At 36.9% G+C, this 22,539-nt stretch overlaps 1 long non-coding RNA gene across 1 annotated transcript; it reads right to left on the reverse strand.

The window, feature by feature from the left end:
- Window positions 1-1,131: 1,131 nt before the first annotated feature.
- LOC104861482 lies at window positions 1,132-22,174 on the reverse strand. Its single transcript, XR_780064.2, has 3 exons — window positions 22,052-22,174; window positions 2,238-2,280; window positions 1,132-1,310 (listed from the first exon to the last, which is right to left on the reverse strand). It is a non-coding gene; the product is annotated as an uncharacterized LOC104861482 (long non-coding RNA).
- Between the last annotated feature and the right edge of the window lie 365 nt (window positions 22,175-22,539).

Here is a 22,539-nt window from a genome sequence, read left to right on the forward strand (position 1 = left end):
TCTTTTTAAGTAGTGTAGTAGAAAGGACAAGTGACTGTCCTAAATAAGATGTGAATTAATAGTCTGAGGATATCTCAATCTGAGTATCATAGGAATGTGTCCTGAAGGAAACAAATAGTCTAAAAACTGTACTTTCTTTTTCTATTAAAAATAATTAAAGGAATTCAGGATCTAACTCAAATAACCTTTGCCCCAACACCAAGGAAGCCCACAGAAACTGCAGTAAATATAAAATAGAATGAAAAGACAGATGAAGACTCTCACCTCTGGCTGCACGCATAACCTTTGCTCTGGGGACATACATTACTTAGAATTAAAATTCTGATAAGTGATATAAAGAGTTTTCAGGGGAAGATATTGGTGTGTGATCGGACCATCTGCCTTTAATCCCACTTGCATTGCCCAGTTGGTTATTCAAAACCGATCCTGGAGGAACGATCCTCACTTTGAAAACTGCAGAGGTACAAGTAAAGCCTACAAATAAAGTTTCGTGAACAATGCTTTCCTGATCATCTTGGAGAAACAGGAAGTACACAAAGCACATAAGTACGGATGCAGATATACTTGTGTATAGGGTTACCCCACACCAGTATAAAACAGTGATGTGAAATCAGCATATTTCTTAAGATCTCATGGACTACAGATATAATCAACCACAAGGGACTCCAACATAGCAATGGCTTGTCTTCCACAGATTGATCTGCACAGATGTTCCACTGACAGAGGCTATAGGCGTCACTTGTGTTCGAACCTCCTTGTATTGCCCTCTGTGAGCATTTTCATATCATACATTAAAAAATTGGAGAGAAAAAAAAAACTGTGGAAGAGCCAAATCAGTAATGAAATGTTCTGTGGTAAGTTTGAGGAGCTTACATGGCTGACTGTGTGTCTTGAGGATGACAAACAGGAAGAGTAGGTGTGGGCAATATCTGTCTCATGGGTAACTAAGACAAAAGTTCAGATAAGAGTTCTCCTATGATCTTTTTTCTAGGAAAAGAGGTTTTGAAAAGAATATCCATGCATAACTATGAAAATAATTAGCTACAGACATCTTGTTTTTAGAGACTGTATTAGAGTCCTCAGGCATCATAACAAAGCACCGTAGACTATTACCAAAAAATGATGCATTGCTTTTCATATTTATTGAGGCTGAACATCCCAGATCAAGGCGGGGTATGGTCAGATTCCAAGAAGGGCGTTGCCAGGCAAACATCCTCACACACCCTGAAGAAAACAATCCTTTTCCGCTTGTCCTGTGTCAGACAAAAATACCTCCACAATAAACCCAGTGGGTGTCCAGGAAGCCTCTGCTGTAAAACAAGATGTAGGGTGGAAACCAGGAAAATGAGTTTCAGCCACGAAGTATACCATGTTAACCTCCTCCTTACCCCCAGATTCAATATCATTCTATTACCCATGTTACACTAGAAAATGTCTGCCAACCATACGCCATCTTGGTGCAGTGTTTCTGACCTAGATAGGAACCCACTCATATAAGGAATAAAAGAAGGTAGTTTCCATCTCCAAGGAAGAGGTCTCCAGTCTCTTGGAAAAGTCATCAATAATCCTTCTACTCATTACTTACCCTCCCACACACACACACTCCTAAAAAAAGGCTCAGTTTTTGTCCAATTTGAAAAGCTAAAATGTGAGCTTCCGGTTTCTTCTATTCTTGGCCCAAAATAAAATAACTTCTTTCATTGCCCAGTTGGTGCACAGTGTCACTATTGTTCCTGTGACTCCAAGATGGAAAACAAACCCAATTTGGGATTAAAAGAAATTGTGACAAGGGTCCTCTCCTGACCCGAGGTGACTATTAGCTATTGTCTAATTCCACTCATGTCTGTGCAGATGCCTTCTTGGAGAGAGATACAGTCCTCTAGAACTTGTTTGAACAAGGACACGGATCCAACCTGCTCAGGGCCCCATCCTTATGACTGTATTTCACATTAATTATTTTCTTACCCTAAATACAGCCCACACTGGTGGTTAAGGCCTCAATAAATGCAGGGTGAGGGGTCAGATATATTCAGCCCATGATAGGTAAAATTCTCATAACTATCTTCCCATTATTTACCTGTATATTATTCTAACGTAATGGCATTGTCTGTGCTTACTGTGCTTCTGAATATGACACTCAAAACCAAAGAAAATTTAGCTTTTGAAGCAATATTGCTTTCTGCTTCAGAGTCTATTAATTAGTTCTTACACTGACCATGGAGGGACATGAGCATTACCTGTCAGAGGAGGGAACAGCCATGTTCCTTTCTGTCACAGCTCCTAAGAAAACGAAACAAAACAAAATGTAACAAAACAGAAGAAAACAAAACATGAACTCCATTACAGTCTTATTTTTGAACAGCACCTGAGCTAGAAAAAACTTGGTTGTCTAAATTACATACTAATATTTGTTGACACAGAAATGTAAAGCAGCATTTATTCATTTTTTTTCTAATCCAAGTTTCTTCTAATCATGTTAACTACAAAGAAGGTAGATGATATCATTACATAAGCAATCAAATGATTTGTACAATTTCCTTATTTCAAACACAAGGCAAACATTTTGCAGTACAGACATTTCCCACCCTGATTGTAAGTTCACCGTTTGGTCACTGTTCTTGTGTCTGAGCCTTTAGTTTTCTTATTTACTTCATTGATTTAGTTTTTGTTTTGTTTTGTTTTTTTCCTACAACTCACACTGAACACATTTTCCTGTGCACCAAACAATGACGTGGTGCTGTTCAATATCATTCCAATGTGAGTTTGGTCCAACACGGCGGCATTGAGGTCTGAGACCAGCATGACAGTTACAAACCCAGGGCCAGGACACAAACACACCTGGAGCACAGAGACACAATGTGCATGTGTCTGGGATAGAAACGGTGCCCCTGGAGCAGCACTTGGTCATGGTTGGAACTTTGGGAGAACATGTAAAGATGTATAAAAGAGAAGCTCAAATAAAACACTATGGGAGAAAAATCAAGAACCAGGTTTAGCTAAACTAGTACATCCCACTATTTGCATTTATTTATACAAAAGCAACTGTACATTTAGTATTTCCCTGAGTATTTAAAAGATCGCAACCCAACTTTCACAATTATCAATTTCATGACTAATAGGGATGCCTTAAATAGTTCGAAGTACTGACGGGAAGCTGCTGTAATCAAAGGAAATAAAGCACATATAACAGTAAGTGTATGACTGAGCTAACATTTTTCAGCTCGCGATTGTGTCAACACACAGTGGATCAAAAAATAAAAGACAGAGTGATAATAGTTTTCATCAGCTATATTCACACAATTTAAGTAAAGGCACAGATGGAAAACATTCCAATTGCGAAATGTTAACAGGAGGTATTAAGAGGAGGAAGAACAATTAAGTCAAGCAATGAGCTATTTATGATTTCAGCTGCCTTGCATCTTGAATTTGCTTTACCACCATGTGGCTGTGGTTATTTTTTAAGTGAGCTTTGACCTGAATATACTAATAATTTTTCAATTTGATGCAAATGTGACACTTTTTAAACAACAACTAATAAAGCACTGTCCTCAGTACAAACGGTAAAAGTACTTTTGTTCTTCTTCCGTTCTTCCTAATGTCCCTATCCCCACCTGTTTTGTACAGTTTTAAAGAATTTGTCATCAAAACCAAATGTGTCAATAGACTAGAATAACATAATGAGAAAATGGTCTGTCTTTAAAGCATTAGCTTTTAAATTTCTTCGGGGCAGAAACCTATCTTAATTTAATAACTAAGCATTTAGTATACTTTTAAATAATAGAAGCAAAATGTCTTTTTGAAAAAAGGAATGCATAGAATCATATGATTTACCAATACTCATATAAACACACCACTATCAAATATACTCGCAAACAACATTGTCCTAAATTTAATTTTAGCCTGTGATTCAGGAAGAATTTTATGCCGTTTCTAGTCTTAAATCAACAGTATGAACATTGATAGATGATGACAATCAGATTTGAATTATTTTAGCTTTTAGTCATTTAGATTTTTGAGTACAGTAAAATGTACATTATCTTCCAAGGGTGTTTAAAGAGCATGAAAGGCTTTCAAATTCTCCCCTTTCCTCTAAATTGGCTTAAAGTATATTTCTTCATTTCTTAACATGGTTCAGGCTCTGAGAAACATCTCTAGTAGTAATTAATAAAGATGAAACACAATTGTATGACAAGAGTCTTTATAAATATAAGCCCCATGACAGTTTTTTGGCTCTCAGTTGAACTCTTCTCTTGCCAAAGGAGTTAACAATCTTATGTCTGCTATAAGAACCTACCAAAGCCAGCTTGTACGTTTTTCTGACACTTTAAGCAACAAAGTAGAGAAGGGAACTGGCAGGTAAAATGGAAGGTACTTACAGAGAGCCTTTCCAAAGTAAGACAGCGCACTTCTTTCTACACTACTCCACATCATCTATACCTAGAATAACTCAGCAGCCACTACACATGTTTGACAGGTCCCCTCACTTCTAAGACTTTTACTAAAGGAGAGGCGAAGGGATTCCCTCAACTTGCATTTCATAGTAACTCATAAAGACTGAATATGAGGGAGAGAAAACTGCTTTATGTCATAAACAGCTCACAATGAATTCGTTCATCCCATAAACATTTGTGGGTAGCCTCCCCACTTGTCCGCCAAAACATGCCATTAAACATGACCCTGTTAGCCTCTGGGTCCATACATGAATGAATTGTAATCAGTGTGCAGGTATAATGTCGACCTCTTTGCTTCCTCCCCTTGGTGTTTGTAAACTCACATAGAGGCAATCAGAGAGGAGGAACTGATCCAGGTCTTCATTTAGATCTTCACTGTCATTGTATTGCTCTAGCTTCTCCTCTTGTCTGTGAATGGTCATCGGTGCTATGGTACAAAGTCTTCCAATCCATGGGAGAGCTTTCTCAGTCTCTGCCTCTGCGGTTCTACAAACTAGGTTCACCTGTCCTCGCTGCCTCTATTGAATACATTTTTACCTATGCCACCTTAATTACTCTTCCAAATCATAATTGCTATAGCCTATATTTAAGTAATGCTTAAAGGCACAGTTTTTAATGCCTTTAACTGTTTGCTTCAAGTTTATAATGGGTAAAATGTATATAAACATCAAATTAAAATGAAATAAAAACTTCAGAGAGGACTGTCAAGGTCATTTTCTCATGTTTTACCTTTCATTCAATATGAAGTTTCCTTCATCACCCCTCAAAACACTCTGGTCACACCCTTCTGTAGCAGCAAGAGTTAGAAGATGGACCCTTTGTCACTCAATGTGTATGTTCCTGTGTACAAAGCAAAATCTATTTTCAAGTAAACTTCAGGCATCAACAAAGATTTCTTCTGAGTCCATCAACAAAATCCCAAGAATTTATTAATGATGTCTCCTTAATACTTTCAGCTTTATTCATATTACTGGTAAAGCACTTAGCATACTCCCATTGTCACTAATTTTTTTTATCTCCCAAAGATATTGCAACTTGCTTGAAAGCAGAGGAGTTATATTTTTATTTACATTTCTATTGCCTAACTCAATTCTTGATACATTGTAGTTGTCAGTTATAAAATGGATACATGAGTTAATAAAAAACATTATTTTTGGGGGGTGAAGCCCAGTTTTAATTGGGTCTAACTGCTTCATTCTTTTCACAATGTATCCATCTGTTAGTAATCAAAGTGGAAAAAGCAAGCATTTAATTTTACTTAAATAATATTACGTGATGAGAGTTAACAAGAAAGTTGTAATTTCATTTTGACTATTCTTCTAGAGTAGGGGGCACAGTCACAAGCCAGGTGATGGTCTTCTTATTTTCCACTTGGCACTCAAACCAAGGTGAAGAATAGATCATCCAGTGTCTCATTTTCATTACTGCCCTTTAATGAAACATCCAAACTATGCCACCCTGGGGCAAAGGCTTGGGACTATCTGAATGGCCAAAGACTTGAGTATAGATTATGTGGCCATCTCCTGATAGTAGCATCTTTTGATTGAATCAGAAGCAACACTTCTGAGCATGTACTACTCTTCCCACCTCATGCTTTCTTCTTACCTCGATTCCAAAGACTCTGACTCAGCCTTAGTGACCTAAGTGCACATGATGATGAATAGTCTGAAACGAAGTCAGTCTGATAGTGCTCACAGTTTGGAATAAATATTTTCTGCCAATGTGAAATCCTGCTTTGTGTGGGAGGAGGGTATTTTCGAACAGTGTCAACTGAATAATGTTGGCTGATACTCACTTTGTTTTCAACTGGCAGGCATAAACAAATGAACAGATTTATTCCTTCTGTTACTGTTATCCTGACACAAGTCATAATACTCTAGAAAGTGCTTAGTACTTGGAGGAGTGTGTGGGGTAGAACAGGCACATCAAACCTTATTTTAAAAAATATTGTACTAATTGGAGGTTTGGGGATCATAAAATGCTAGAGATAAAAGCAAATCGAGAGCTCATCACGTCATTATATTTTCTCTTATAATTTTGTCAACAAATACAAAAATAGGTAAAGAAAATCTCCAACACCTTTGGACATCTTTTATGGAGCCCTTGGGATTTATACTCTCTATATTTTAGATAACTTCTTACTGCCTTTGGATTCAAAAAGGAATATACAAACATTTTTCTGATCTTAATGACTTTTGCCATTTGTGAAATTATTCATAGCCACTTTTTTAATCATCTTTTTACAGTGTATACAGAAATAATTCTACATTCTGTGTACACCCTACAGACTCCTAGAGAGAGGAATAGGGTAGTTCTGGTAAGAGGCAGTTTCAGGTTGGGAGGATCATTGATGCTGAGGCTTAAAACTGTCAGAATAAAGTACTAAGAAATGTATAAAGGAAGAATGAATGGAAAGGAAAACTACAAAGCAGTAAAACCTTACAGTAGTACAAACAGTGATATTTGGCAGAATTGCAAAGCAATTAAGAGAAGGATCTAGACTCCCATCATCTTGCTTCCAATTTCTACTCTTCTCCTTGGGAAGCAATTTTCTCACATGTAGAAAATGGAACTCATGACAACAGCACCTACTTGATAGTTGGAGAAATGAAATAATAAATAATGCAAAGTAATAAAATGTGCCTGAGAAAAATAGTGAATCTTTAATTAATATGTGTGTTAGCATAAACAGTGAAGTGAGAAGTAAAAGAAAGAAACAATATTCTCTTTGGTATTTTGTACATGCATATAGTTGAATAAATTAAAGAGATACAAAAGTATATACACAGAAATGTATAATCACAGTTATAGCTTACTTCAGATACATAGCTTTCTATTCGCTTAGAAATTATATGTTAAGTACTTACTCTGGGCTAGGTATAATGGTCTCTGCTTCCCACCAGGTGGTTTACAGAAAAGGAAAAGAAAACACACTATCTGTAAAGACTGTGGTAGTGCTGAGCACTGGGGGCTGTGAGAGTTTAAGCCATGAATGATTAATCCAGTTGGAGTGAGAAAGAGGAAGTCAGGGAGAGTCACCCGGGGAAGAAATACCCCAGCTGAGTTATAAAGTGTGAATGCGTGATCTCCAAATGCACAGAGCAGAAGAGGCATTCAGACAGAAAGCCCCCTAAGTGGGAACATCTAGAAGCAAGGGAGGCAAAGAAACCCTCCCGGCAAGCAAGTGTGTGCTTTGTATTTCACAGGAGAGAGGTGAGGCATGAGAAAGAGCCCTACAATTTCTTCTTATGAAGATTGCTTTTTCTTTTTTTTTTTGAAACATGGCAATTGTGCATATTTGTTGGATACAATGTGATTTTTCAATATATTATATAGTGGGTAATGATTTGATCAGAATAATTGGAGTGTCCGTCACCTCAAATATCATTTCTTTCTGTTGAGAAAATACAAAGACTCCTCTACTAGATATTTTGAAATAGGTATACAATTAACTGTTGTGGAGCACTGTTACCCTACTGTACTATAGAACCTTAGAAGTTATTTCTCTCAATTAACCACATCTCTGGACCTGTTGCCTCTCCTCTCTCCATTCCCCGCTTCATTTTCAGCCCTGGGAACCACTGTTAACCTAAACTATGGAGTATTTGTAGTGTTTTTCATGTCACTGTTCACACTGGGAGAATGCCCAGGAGGAAGATGTGGGTCAAGATGGGGAACCTCTTTGTTTTGCTGTGTCTGTCATCCATAATCTGGGAGGAAGATGAAGGTCTGAACTAAATCAATGCGATTGGGTTTGTAAAGAAGGAGAAAATTTGAGAAATGCTAAAGAGAAAATGTAGGACTTTTTGTCACCAGTAGATTAAAAAGTTGGATTAAAAAGTTGGAGTTCAGGGAGGAGTAAAGGATATATTCCTGAGTAACATGATTTACTCAACTGAGTGGATGAGTATGACATTAGGTAGATTTGTTAAGAAGGTTCTCTCTTCAGATTTTTGTTCATTTAGATTTATATGTAGATTCCTGCAAAAAATGTTTTATCTACAATAGAATCTATTTCTGGCACAAAAGAAATATATGGAATAGAGATGGAAATTGTAGGAGTAATAAAAATGATAGCTACAACTCAAGATCCACAGTTTCACTCCAGAATAGATGGAAAGGGACAAAAACAAAGGCTGGAGATAGAATTCTGAGGGGTACCAACATTCAACATTTGAACCTAGGTAACTCTGGGAAAATATGTCAAAGTGGCATAAGTGATACCAAGGAAGATGAGATCCCCAAAAGCAGAGTACTCCAGGAAGAAACTGAGCAGAAAAGGTAAGATGGCTGCAGAATTTCACATGTACTTTGGAATTAGCATCTGGAGAATCATTGCCATCTTGGCACAGAGGCATCAGGGTGAAAAAGTGAAGCTCAAAGCAAAAGCAGAGGGTGGGGATGTGGAAGCCAAGCACAGGGAGCAAAAGTGACTCAATGAGATGAGAGGCCAGAAGAGGTTTCTTTATTCTTCCTTTGTGTTTCTTTCTTTTTTTTTTTTAATTGAGTTTATTGGTACATTTTAGGTACACAGTACAGTTACATTCATTACTGGGATCTTATACCTTTACATGACAGATCTTGGTTCTCATTTTTCCCCCTTGTCCCTGCCCTTCCTGTGTGTTTCTTTGGCTTCTTTGGTATAGGGGATTTGACTGCATTTGTCTACCGAAAGAAAAGACCATGGAGAAGAAGTGGAGAACTTCAGGAATTGAAGACAGTAGGATCCAAAGAGCAGGGTACACACACAGAAAAAACAAGGCCTGTGGATTCTGTGAGATTTGCTGGAGATGGGTGGCACATTGGCATGTATCTGCCTGACTCTCAGTAGAAAAGGGTGCTCGGCTTTGGACAACAGTGATGCAGAAGTGAAGCGGGGACTTGAGAGAGAGAGAGAGGATTGACTGTCAAAAATAGTTGATGTGAGGAAGGAAGAACAGAAATGAAGGGAAAGGAACCATAGTGGCACTGCAAATCCAGATGAGATGGCTGCATAACAACGGAACTGACCTCAGTCTCCCATGATCCTCAGATCTTATTTGCATGTGTGGGTGTTTAAGGAAGAAAACAGAGTAAAGCAAGACTATTTGCAAGCTATGTAAGCATCCAGATGCTAAGAAAGGGTGTGTTGCTGGAGTTGCTTTGAGGAGCAAAGTTCACACCTGTGGCAGAGTAAACACTCAGGGTATAAACTAAGAATATGAGCATTGCTCTTAAGGGAGAAACTGCGCGACTCCACAGTGTAGCCTTCCATGAGGGGTCTCGGATGTGCTGTGGTGGAAGACACAACCTCCTAAGACACACCGTACACAGCACACAAGCCTCTCTTGGACAATATGAACTGCTCCTGATTCCAAGGGACATCTTCACGATGGAAAGACACGGGAGAGCCATTGGAATTCATCTCTTACTGCTTGTTTGTAGGCATCATATATACTTTTCAGTGGCAACCAGGCTAGTTATATTTTTTAATTCTAGGTATGATACCATATAAAAATATTGAAATGACTTGTAGGTTTGTCTCTCATGTCTAGTTCTCAGCTAGAGAACTCTGGATGTTCAGAAATATCAGGTTTCATGTTTTATTTTCTATGATTAATTTTATGGTTCAGGTTCATATGTGTGAAGTTTTTAAAAAATAAATTTATAGAATTGATTGCACACATATTTTATTTTCTAAAAAAATTCTATACCTCAGAGAGAGATAAGAACACACAGGAAGTACGTATTAGGTTAGAGACCTCGTTCCAGTGCTTATCGATGTGTGTCATTTAACTAACTACTTAATCTTTTCAGGCCAAAGTGTTTTCTTTGTGTAAAGCACAAGCCTTAGGCAGCAATGGGAGTATTCACCTGTAATCCCTGTGGAACAGTTGGACCCTATTTCAAAATAAAAAAAATAAAAAAAAAGCCTGGAGTGTAGTTCATTGTGAAGACCTTGGGTTCAATCTTCAGTATTACAAAAATAAATAAATAAATAAATAAATATATAGAGTAATTTTTAAAAGGAGATCGAGTAGATCTTAATATATCTTCCTTTGTGCTAAAATCCCTTATAAGATATAAATTTGGCTTTGTCATAGTCAATTTCCAATATAACATCATGAATAGTCACATAGACAAGAACACGTACTTACTCCTGGAACAGGTAGCCAGCCCAGCCCATGGGCTCTAAAAACCTGATGCTGACACAGGGGTTCCCCATAAGTATTAAGACCGGCAGGCAGGATCCATCAAGGCTTGACTGCCTACCAGGGGAGTCACCTGCTGCCGCAGTGAAACTCCACCCTGGAAGTATTACCATTGCTGTGTCACACTGTAGAGAGGAAACACATTCATAAAGTGCACTGATGTGCACTGCTTTATTTGAAGTCCTGGTTGCAAACTCATTATTTATGCACTGTACTGTAGGCCATCAACACATCCCACTGGGAAATTAGTTTGCAATTTAGAGTCGTTTCAAAGTACAAGTGATTCGCAAGCCATTTTCCTAGGTTAAATGAGAACTCTTACTGCTTTCTGTGGCCTCAGAGGGAATTTTTAACCTGTGTGTTCCCTCCTCCCCCAGCTTCTGCAAGATGGTCTTGATTTTTCTACCTTAAATGCACTTTGGTGCTACATGTCTTGTTTTCAATTTTTGAAAGCCAAGAAATGGAATGGTATCTGTTGCATTTTCTTCCTTGCTGGAACTGCTTAGGGGCTCACTTTTGATTACTACTTTTCCTCTTGGAAGAGTCTTGAAAGGTTTCCATGTTACCTGGGGTTGCTTGCTTAATACAGGAGCGGTTTTCAAAGATTTGGTGATACGCACTCTCAGGTAAAGTGAATTAGAGGCATCATTCCACTCTCTCATTTCCAGACAAAGGGACATGGACCCAGGGAGACTGGCTGAGAGTAGGAGGAGCCTGGTAACACAGGGTGATACAGATTGGAGGCTCAGACTTGCACGTGAGTCTCTGAGCCTGGAAGGACCAAACAAACCATTATGATAAAAGGGAATCGGTTAATCTTTCCTTCTTCATAAAATCCTTTGGTTGTTTGAAACTCCCTTTTAAAACAGCATTCAGCACTTTTTAACTTACTCCCTTGTAAAATGTGAGCATGACCCCCTCATTCTAACCTAACCTAGAATACTTGGCCTCAAATCCATAGGTCATTGAAACCTTGATGTTATCCTTGCAGAATAAATAACATTATTTAAATTATATCCTATTGTCCTATATTATTCCTAGGATATAGAACATGATACGTGGTATAAAGATCTTGAATAAATTTTTTTTCTATTTGTCTTAGTTATTTTTCTTATTGCTGAGACAAAATACTAGACACCCACAGTATGAAGGAAGAAAGGTTTATGTTGGATCACAGTTGGAAGAAGTTTCAGTCCATATTCAGCTGGTTCCAAGGCAAGTTGTCTTAAGAGAGGGGCATGCCAGAGGAGAAACCATCTATGGCATGGCCAGTGGAAGGCAGTAGCAGCAAGCTGTAGCAGCAAGCTTGTCTTTCCCTTTTATCCCATTCAGGCTACAGATCTTTTGCATGTTGTCACTCACAACCAGAGTAGAGTACCCAGAAAAATGCTAATTCGAACTAGTGGATGAATTTAGTACCACAGGTCCTTAATTCTACTATCACACAGGCCTTAGATCCAGCCACCTCTGAAAAGCTCCACCTATGAGAACAAAAGGCTTTGAGGAGACATCTAGTTACAGGCAATGCTACTGTCCCTCTTTTCTCAGTGTCTAAAATGTCAAGACCTGGGTAATTAGGTATAATAGGCCAGAGATAGAAAAAGGCATCAAAGTTTGTAAGCCCCTTCTTCCCCAACAGCAAGAAGTACTAATGTTTCTCTGAAACCCAGATTTCAACATCTCTCTAATGCATTAGGAGACTGTTTCCTTAGGCACACAGACCTGAAAGTACATACACCAAGGAGATTAAGTATTTAGTTCAAAAATGTTTGAAATCACTAGCTCAAACACAGAAACTACACACAAAGAGTGTAAAGAAACAATGAAAGCAGGAGATCAACAAAGTAAATATCACCTAGAAATACTAACAGTCTTAAAGGTCAGAAATCCTTAGTTAAACATAAAGACCCATCCATTAAAAACAATCAATTAGAAGATAACCTGAGAATATCATACTATGAATTCTTCAAAGCAGAAGTTACTAGCTAACAACTATTAACTGTGTTCTCTAGAGGTTTCTCCCTATAGCAGGTTCCAAGCAGAAACTGAAACTCATAGGAAAAGAAACAGAAATAAGTGCTTTCAAAGCTGCGTAATAGCGAACTTCTAAGATGCAGTGGGAAGACTTCTGTCTTGCAATATCCCAATTGAGGATATCCCGATCTGTCTTCCTGTGTGTTTCTTGCTATGACATAAAAGGAGAACAAAACTATCCATTAGATTTAACATTGCAAGTGAATTTTTTTTTGGTGGAAATTGACTTAACTGCTTCCCTTGATTATAGATGATTCAGCTATTGTTCTACTGCTAGTTGAATGAGAAAATAGCTAAAAAACAACTGGCTTTTTCTTCAGGTTTTGAAAGAAGCAAGTATTGGCTTGGTTTGCTGCCATTGGGTGGGTATTATTTTTTCTTTTTAATATTATAAACATTTCATTCTTTTTGATCCCCATAATTCAACTCCTCTTGTCCCTTACTGGGTAAAATAATACATTAGGTAGATATGATATTTTGAATATAAAAGTTTATTTTGAATCATTGAAGAAACTCAGACAGATTTGAAAACACCATGCAAAATTATTTTTACATTTCTCACATCTCCAACAATTCTTAGATTTTCCTATTGTAATTTTTACTTCTAGATAGCATACTAATTATTTGTCATGAACACCAAATCATCTCATGACTCCACAGGTGAGTTGAATCAATTAAAACTTCCTAATACTCAAGGATGTTATATAATTAGTAAAGCAAGAGATTTCTTCATGTTTAATATTTTATGAGACTACATATTTTCTTAATAACCTTTTCTCCATTTGGGAAAAAAGCTGTATATGTGGTGTACATATACATTTCTCAGCTGGGTCCAATAGAACATTCATTTATATTAAATAAGGATCACATAGCATACAGAACTTTGAGAAACCTCTTTTCTCTACCGTCTCTTCAAACATTATTTTCAAATGGAAAAATGCATTTAGTTAACAACTAAATGACTTCCTGAAGGGGTACCTTGCTTATCAACCCACACTTCAATATATCTCTACTGACTAGAGTTCTATTTTCATATAATGATTTGAATAAGGAAAGACATGCTGTAATTCTCTGGAAGTCAGATTCTATCTCTAGCTTCTCAAAGTTGTAAGGTATTTTGGTTGTATGATACAGTCATTATTAAAAAGGTTATGATGAATTTAAAAAAATATGGAGATCCATGTTCCTTCCGTTGCTCTCTCCCTAAAATATTAAATTTTGCTCAAAAGCCTTATTTTTAACAATATGCCAAAAGCTGCTTCATCTACCCATAATAGGATCCACACAATTCTGTGATCAACTCCATGAAAATAATTTCATGAAGGCAAAGCCCATAGCAGGCCAGGATTTCCTATATCACTGAAATTTAGTGCCATAGCATGTTTGCTGGTGGACTTTTATAAAATGCAAAGGCAAGAAAATAAATAAAAACAATGGCCATCAAGACAACAGAAGGACTTTGGGTTAGGGTTTTTCTCATACTTATGGGATCATCGAGGGTTTGAACATGCCAGTGAAGTTAGGAATTCTCCTTTTTACATAAATATTTGTCTAACTCTAATCCTAAACATAAACCAGGGCTGATCTTTTTATTTTCATTAGAACTATTATACCACCCTTCTTATTACATTCTCCATCAGTGAGTGTGCAACTTAAAGAAATTATCTATTTTTGCAGGAGAGGTAATTACACCTTCTACAGGTTCACTCCATTTCTACGAAGTCTTTCAAGAACAGGAAAGGGAAAAAACAAAGCTTGCCAATGTGTAAATCCTGAGTTCCATCAGCTATCTGCTTTTTCATCAGTCCTGTGGTCAGCCCTCTGGAGCATAGATATTGTGCAGAAACTGCCTGATGATGAAGCTTTCACCAATCAAAGTGAGTTTCTAAAAGGGACAACATAATCAGCTCAAAAGCCTGCTGTTTTAGATATATAAACACACACTGTTGGGCCTGGAAAGACCAATGATGTTGTTAAATCACTCGTTAAAAATTGTTGAACCAAGGAGTCAAAGGAACACAGAGCTTCCCTTCCTTCATCTGTTGTTCACAAGTTTGTCCATGTCACCAGCTCAGTCTCCAGACTGTCAAAACAGACCCTGGTGTTGACCTTATTCCCTCCAAACCAGGCTGCTGTGCCTCACAAAGGGCAGCATAACTGTGAAATATTTTAAGTGCTATTTCTAAGGTTGGAGACAGGAGAAATAGCCCTCCTTGTGTAGATTTTAAATACCTTCTCTCTGTACTGTCTTGGAGCGAGGGAGGGAGGAAGAGAGGGAGGGGGGAGGGGAAGAAGAGAGGGCGAGAATTATGTGGCACGGGGCCAGATTTAGCTTTTAAAAATTGCTAATTTTGGCTTCAGCTCCCTCCATTAGGGCAATGGTAGAATTATGCACACAAGTCTGAGGCTTCTCTCTGCTCAGAAAACATCTGCATTCAATTAGAAGTAAGCCTGAGTGTCGTGTTAATTCTGCAGAACCAAACAAATCATTTTTGTTTAAACTCATTCAATGCTGAAAGGAGGAAAGGTTAAAGGAAGAAATAAAGGTGGGGGACAAAACCACCACACGGTCGTGGAAAAGAGCTAAGAAGCCAACAAGAAGTTCCTTTACCAGGAGAAGATGTTCCTGGATAGTTTTCCGGGGGAATGGTCCTCCTCAGAACTTCCCACTTGGCTGTCACGGAGGGTGGGATGGGAGTGAACATTTTCTCTCCCCTAAGAATGTAATTTTTATTTTTACTTACTTACTTACTTATTTATTTATTTATTTATTTATTTGTTTATTTATTTATTTATTTATTTATTTATTGGTACCAGGGATTGGACTCGGGTCCTTGCGCTTGCAAGGCAGGCCACTGAACCGCTGAGCTAAATCCCCGGCCCTAAGAATGTAATTTTTAAACCAGGAGAACATTCTACTGATTCTCCTAAAGTGAAACTGACCGAATAGTTGATGAGTTTGGCAAGCAAGTGGTAGGATTTCACCTCTCTTTTAAAAGCCAAACGAATAAAAACAAAATGCATTTACAGCCCATCGAATGCATTTCCATTTTCATAGCAAATGTGATTGGTGCTCTGTCCTCCAATGTACAAAACGGACATCTTTCCATAACCTGTTTCCATGGAAACACAAATAATGTCATGAGTACTGGGATCTCCACACAAGTACATCAGAACTAAGATTTTTAGACTGGTGGTTCTCAGATAGAAAAAGACATTTCAGCTATTCCTTGGGACTGACATAATAGTTCTCAGTGCCATTTGTTAAGATTAGGTCCTACTGTGTTTCAGATAAGAAGGGGAGATGCAGACCCTTTTTTTTTGGCATTTCAGTGTTGAGGGATACGACTCAGCCCTTAATCAGCAGTCCTCAAATAGTGATTCTCCAGCTTCTTCCCGGCAGATAAAAATGCTTTATGTTCCAGCTATTTAATCTTTATCAAAATGACCACCATGGGGAATTGTCTGTGGATATAAGCTTGACAAGTGTGCTTAAATTTTATTTTTAAATATATGTTTTCATTATATCTTTGGATCAAGCTAAAGCATAAAAGCACTGGGCGTTGGACCAAACTACAGTATTGTTTGTATTTCAATTGACTTTCACTAAGTTATACAGTAATTTTATGTCAGTTGTATGTATTGAGAAGCACCATAGCAAATAAGAAAATAAAATGAGCCCTTAGATCTACCAGAGTTATATTCTTAACATATATCCAATGCTATTTTAGAAGAAACGAGGAGATCAGTTTCTTAGATTTTTTTAACTGCATTTTTTTCCTGAATGGCAATTTTCTGGGTTTGTTTTCTTTCATTTTTATATTATAGGAATGCTGATTTTTGTAACTGATACTAGATTCCTTTATTGCTTTATCTGTCAAAGCTGTGAGCCTAGATGTTATGATCTATAATTTTATATACAGTATATAAATTACATATTTTATATTTTATATGTCAAAAGCTTTATTATAGTATAACCTTTACATTTCCTTTACTTTAATTTCTTTTATTCCTTTTGTTTTACTTTTTGTTTACTTTTGTAAGATTTCATAATCCCTTTGTAAAACAGACTTAGTATACTTGTAAGTCAATAAATAAATCTAAATTAAGGTTTGCTATTGAAATGTAAATCCATTATGTCTGCCTTCCTTATAGGTGATTGTTATCTAGTTGAGTAACAAATTTAATTTTCACATTCATTTATGTTATTCATCTTTTGATTTGTCTTCAAAAATTATAAAAGCATAGAGGAAAGAGATGATTTTGAATACGTTAAGAAACTCAAAACATCTGAAATGATCACATAGTTGACAGACATAATAAAAAATTTTAAAAGTAATTTGGCTTTAAGTGGGGAAATGAGCATAATGTAAATTAAATAACAGTATTTAAGGGGTTACCCTTATCAGAATATGTGCAGCTGTTTCCTATTGCTTTCAAAAATAATGTCTAAGTAAAAAATAAGAAGGATGAAACTTCAAACTCTTACATAAATTAGAAGGACGAAGCAGTATGCGAAAGCCATATTTTACTTGAGTACTTGGACATATAAAATTAATTTTACCTCTTGATTACTAGGCCAAACCTATTTTCCCTTTAGTTGTTAGGAAAAGTAAAATTAAGTTATAAACTTCAAGTTCAATGCAAAGAAGAAATAAATGAAATGACTGAACATGCAGCTTCCACTTCTGTGTCTGTCCCCTCTTTTAGAATGCTCAAAGCATTGTAATAAATGTTTCCATTTGAAAGGTAATGAGCTCTCTCACAAAGTTTCCCACCAGAAATCTGGTCACACACATATACATTAAGTCTTTAAAGTGCAGGAACCATGTAAAATACGTTATGAATTCATTTTCAGGCACTAATTTTATACTATTGCCAAAGTCTTTATTTGTGATTCACATAACTCTGCTTCTCTTTGGTTTGCTGGAACTGCATTTTGTATAAAAGTTCATTTTTTACTAATTCATTTGTTACTAAAATAAAAAAATCTAAAAGGTAGGCTAGAAATATCTGCCTGTGTTTTTTTGGATCCCAGTCTAGGCTAAAACTCCCTCATGATCTTCCACCCAGGAGTTCACTGACAAGAGGGAATCTGCTATTGAGGTTGACCTGCTTCATAGACAGGAGTAGTGACCAGGTGGGTATTAGAAGTCCATCTGGTGGCACATATAGTGACTTAGGCACAAATTCTTGAGCAGATTTGAGGCAACTCCTTCACATGATTTTGTGTGCAATGCCCATTCTCAGCAAAAGAATTTGAAAAGAGTGTTCTTGAGCCAATTTTAGGCATTGCTGAATACTCTCAGATACAGGTGGAGGAAAATTTTCAAGAGGGTGAAGACAAGGAACAGATGAATGTGGAGAAGCTACTGGCACCGTGACCTATTAGTGCCCCAAGTTGGTAAAACCAAAGGAGATATGGGGTAGGTAGAGTCACCTTACTCACCAGTCGAAGAATGCATAAACAAATTGAGGCATGTACATTCCTTAGAATATTACTGGACCATACAAAAATGACACACTGATCCTGGCTCCTTGGATAAATCTCAGAATCATTAAGTGAAAGGTACCAGACAGACACAAAAGGTCAATATTACATGATTCAATTTATATGAAATATCCAAACAGGCAAATATATAAAAACAGAAAGTAGATTATCTTTGTCATGGGATCAAGGAAAGGTCAAGATGGGAGCTGATTCCTCAGTGAATAGGAGGTTCCCTTTTGGGGTGATGAATATGTTCTGGAATTAGTTTGCCATGGCGATAGTACATGTTGAATTTATGAACTGGTGCAACATTACACACTTTAAAACAGTCAGTTTTATGTTGTGTGGATTTCACCTCAATTAAAAAAAACTATTTTGAATGATTAAATATAAAATCTTACTACCTTTGGAAACAGCCCATTTGCCCATCTGTTGGAAACTGGATAAAGAAGATGTGGTTTTTCTATAAAATGGAATATTATTCAGCCATAAAGAACTAGAAAATAGATTCATTCATAGGAAAATGGATACATATTGAAGATATACTCCTAAGTGAAATAAGTAAGTCACACATGTGTAAATAACAAATAGTTCTCTGGTGTGGATAAACTGCAATAGTACAGAAGATCCTAATAAGATTACTGACATTGTGAAGTGGGAAGAAAGAGGCTAAAGGTGTAGGGAAGGTGGGATGGGTAGGGGAAGGGTAATAAGGGAAAAGAAAAAAATGTGAGAGAATGAAAAGAAGGAAATAAAGTGTTTGTAGATGGGGAGGGGAAGAGGGGGTGAAGGGAGGGCAGGGGTAAGGGGAAAAAATGAGAATCAAGACTTGTCATGTAGAGGTACAAGATCCCAACAATGAATGTAACTGTACTGTATCCCTAAAATGTGCCAATAAACTTAAATAAAGCTGAAAAAAATGAAAAACAATCTTACTACCAAGGGAAATATCAAATATCTACTTGTTTCATATTTTATCTCCTCTCTTTATTTTACTTTTGATTGAGCGGAATAATAGTTTCTTTCAAAAATAATATTATGAAAACAATGGCACCTTTTAGTCTTTATTTACTCTCAAAAATTTAGTTAATTATCCATTTGAATGCTCTTAGTAACATCATATACAACTTAATATAAGCTCCATTTTATCATAAGAAACTGAGGCGCACATATTTGGAGAAACTTACTTCCAACCATGCCAAGTCATCAGGGGTGGGAACAGGATTCTTCTCATGAACACCAATGTTGGATTATGTGGCGTAAAGATGTCATAATGTTTGGAACTAATATTTAGGTCCTGTTCTATGAAGACTATATTTTAGAGTGAATAGATATATCTGTGTTATAGAAAAAGTAAATATGGTAGAGATGGAGCTACCTCTCAGTGCCTATTGCCACACTCCCTCACAGCCTCTTTCTACCTTGGCAGATTTTCCTCCAGTGTTCTGAGGCAGGCAGCTCAGGTGGCAGCTGGCCAAAGCCTACAGAGCTGATGGAAAGTGCCCGAGTTCCCACTCCTTCCTCTGATCACAAAGACACATTCTAATTCTCACCAACAATTTCCTTTGTCGCCCGTGTGCCTTTCGATATTCCATAAATACTGAGGTGAAAAGTTACAATAGAATATCAGTAATTTAGCTCTTTCCAAACTCCAGAAATGTTGGTTCCGTGTTGCCTTGATTCTAATTCTAGATTATATGAAAGAGATTTTGATAAGGACAGAAGGTGTATACGGAAAGGGTTGCTGTACGTCTTCACATGGAAAATGATTGAGAAGACCATATGTAATTTTAGGTTTTCCTAGAATGTGAGATACTCAAAGTAAACTATCATATAAAGTGCTCCTCTTACTTTGTCTCCATCACCAGTTTGGGAGCTATAGCCTGGTATTGGTATGTGTCCCTTTATATATATATATTTTTAAAATGCTTATATTTCATCACAAAACCATACTAACACAAGAGATTTTCCACTTATGGAGAAGGGTAAGGATAATAGGGGAAAAAGTGGAGATCCAAGAGGATATAAAATCGTTTATGTTTTTCCTATGTGGATTTTTTTGTCATGAGTTGCTCTAAAGTTGTCATTATTTCCCTTATGACTACTACCTGGGTAAATTATGGCCCTCCACTTGAAATGAAAAGCAGATTGCACTGCAGGCTTGAATTATCCCCTAATATTGTGTGATATATGAGCCATCTTGATGGAAAACTATTGTTATATATTTCATAGTTATGAGTTCCAAAGTATCAAAGTCCTCATTATCTCCTGGTGCTAGCCAGCTATAAATGCCCAAATACTCCAGCTTCCAGTATGTGCTTTTTTAAACTTATAGTCCTGTGTTCTGTGTGTGTTTAGCATTTTATGGTACTGCATAATATAGAACTGTCATAATTCTTTATCAGAAGCTCCAGCCAGGATACTGACAGTATAAGTTTCATTTCATTATTTCATTCCTGGATGCGGCAGACACCCCTCGATATTTTCTGTGTCATATAATCAACACCAAATGCAGTACTTAAACCGAATATTTAAAAAATCAATCAGACTTAAAATTTGATTGTATCTAATTGGCTTCCCATACTCTAACAAAATTGAATGATATAAGAATTTCACCTACTCTATATAATTTTGTACTTTCTCTAATCATAAAAAATATATTTTTTCCCTTCTTTAACCTCTATGGTAAAATTTTTTAATTTACTAAATTAATTTAACCCCTTTTCACACAGGTAGAAGAAAGTGTGTGTTTTTACTTTGGAATTAGAATGACAAGTGCAATATAATCTTGTGTCAGCCTGTCTCTTCAGGTTTTCCTTCTGCTGTGAATCTTTTCAACACTAATGGAGAGGGGATTTGTAGGGGCCTTCAGTCTGGATTAGCATGGTTTTGGGGAGGAGGGCACAAATGTTTACAGAATAAATTGAGCTAGAAATAGACAGATGTAGAGCACCTTTCTAATTCCCTAAAAACTTGGGAGAGAACTAGGTATTCCATATTGACTCATCTTTGGACAAAAACAGGCGTGGCTCACACTGTGAATCTTATCAATCCTATCAATTCTTTTGAGAAAGAACAAATATGTCAGAATGGAAAGAAAACATTAAAGCAATAGCAGAAGCTGGACGATAAGCAGAAGACCGTGGGGAAATATGTGCTTTAACTAAGATAGAGATAGAAAATATATGAAGCACATATTTGATTCTGATTTCTAACACTGCTGGTTTAATAATATATTTGAGTTTGCTTCATCCTCCCCTCACAAAAAACATTGACTAAAATAATGTTATTGTTGCTCTTTTACTGCAAAACCAAATAATGACTTTCATGGTATTTTTTTTCTTTCCACCCTCTTTCCTAAAAAATAAGAGCTAGCTGGGAAATAATCAGCCTTGAAAACTAGAGATCAAAACTGCCAGCCACTCTCAGCCTATCTTTGCCTTATCTGCCATAACTATTCTCTTGTTGGACAGCTGCTCTGTAAAGCAGGTAAGGCACGGATAGGCTGACCAGGGCTGGCATTTTCGTTTAGTTTTCAAGGCTGATTGTTTTCCAGATAGGTTTTATGTTCTTGGAAACATGACATCACTTTCTGATGGCCAAAGCACCATAGACTTAAGTCTGGAAAGCACAGGTAAGAAAAACTCAAACATGTTGAACCTGAACAATTTTTAAATACTACAAACTATGATTAATTAACATAATCATGAAAGATAGAGGTATACCCCGGATATTGTGAACTCTTATAATACTCCTTAATATAAAGAACAAGTTTAAAAATGTCATTATATAAAGATTTAAAAACTATTCCTGATAAAGTTCAAGATGAATCCAAACAAGACTCATAACTTCCAACAAGTTTTGTTTTTTTCTTTTATCATTACCTGCTTTGATCCAGATGCTTACCAGCCTGGCACAGGAATGCAGGAGTAGGACGTCTCTGCAAGAGTGAAAATGTGTGTGGTGAGCCCCACAAAGGAAACAACTGGAGATTCTGCTTCTGGGACTATGGCCTGAGGTCAATTGGCTCTCCAGCTTGTAGTTCTGGGCTTATGCACAGTGCTTTGTACACATGCCCTGCAAAAATTCTGTCCTGATAGGATCAGGAACAGTCTTAGGTGCTCCTGTTTCTAAGTTGTTTAATTAGTGAACATTCTCTTTTAACCCTAAAGACCACTTTCTTGCATGAAAATTTAGATAAAATGAAAAGGACTGTTCATAGACTTTTATTGTCTCTTCACTTACCCCCTGTGGCAGTTTTTAGATTAACAGGAATGTCTAAGTTTTACCTATTTATCTGATTTATATCTAGATTAATCCAGCTGTTGTGATTTTCAATGGCCTTAGTGTTATTTTACTGCTAGCTAAAGTT

The sequence above is a fragment of the Fukomys damarensis genome, unplaced genomic scaffold, assembly GCF_012274545.1.
Source record: "Fukomys damarensis isolate Sample0158 unplaced genomic scaffold, DMR_v1.0_HiC HiC_scaffold_10, whole genome shotgun sequence".
Lineage (NCBI taxonomy): Eukaryota > Metazoa > Chordata > Mammalia > Rodentia > Bathyergidae > Fukomys > Fukomys damarensis.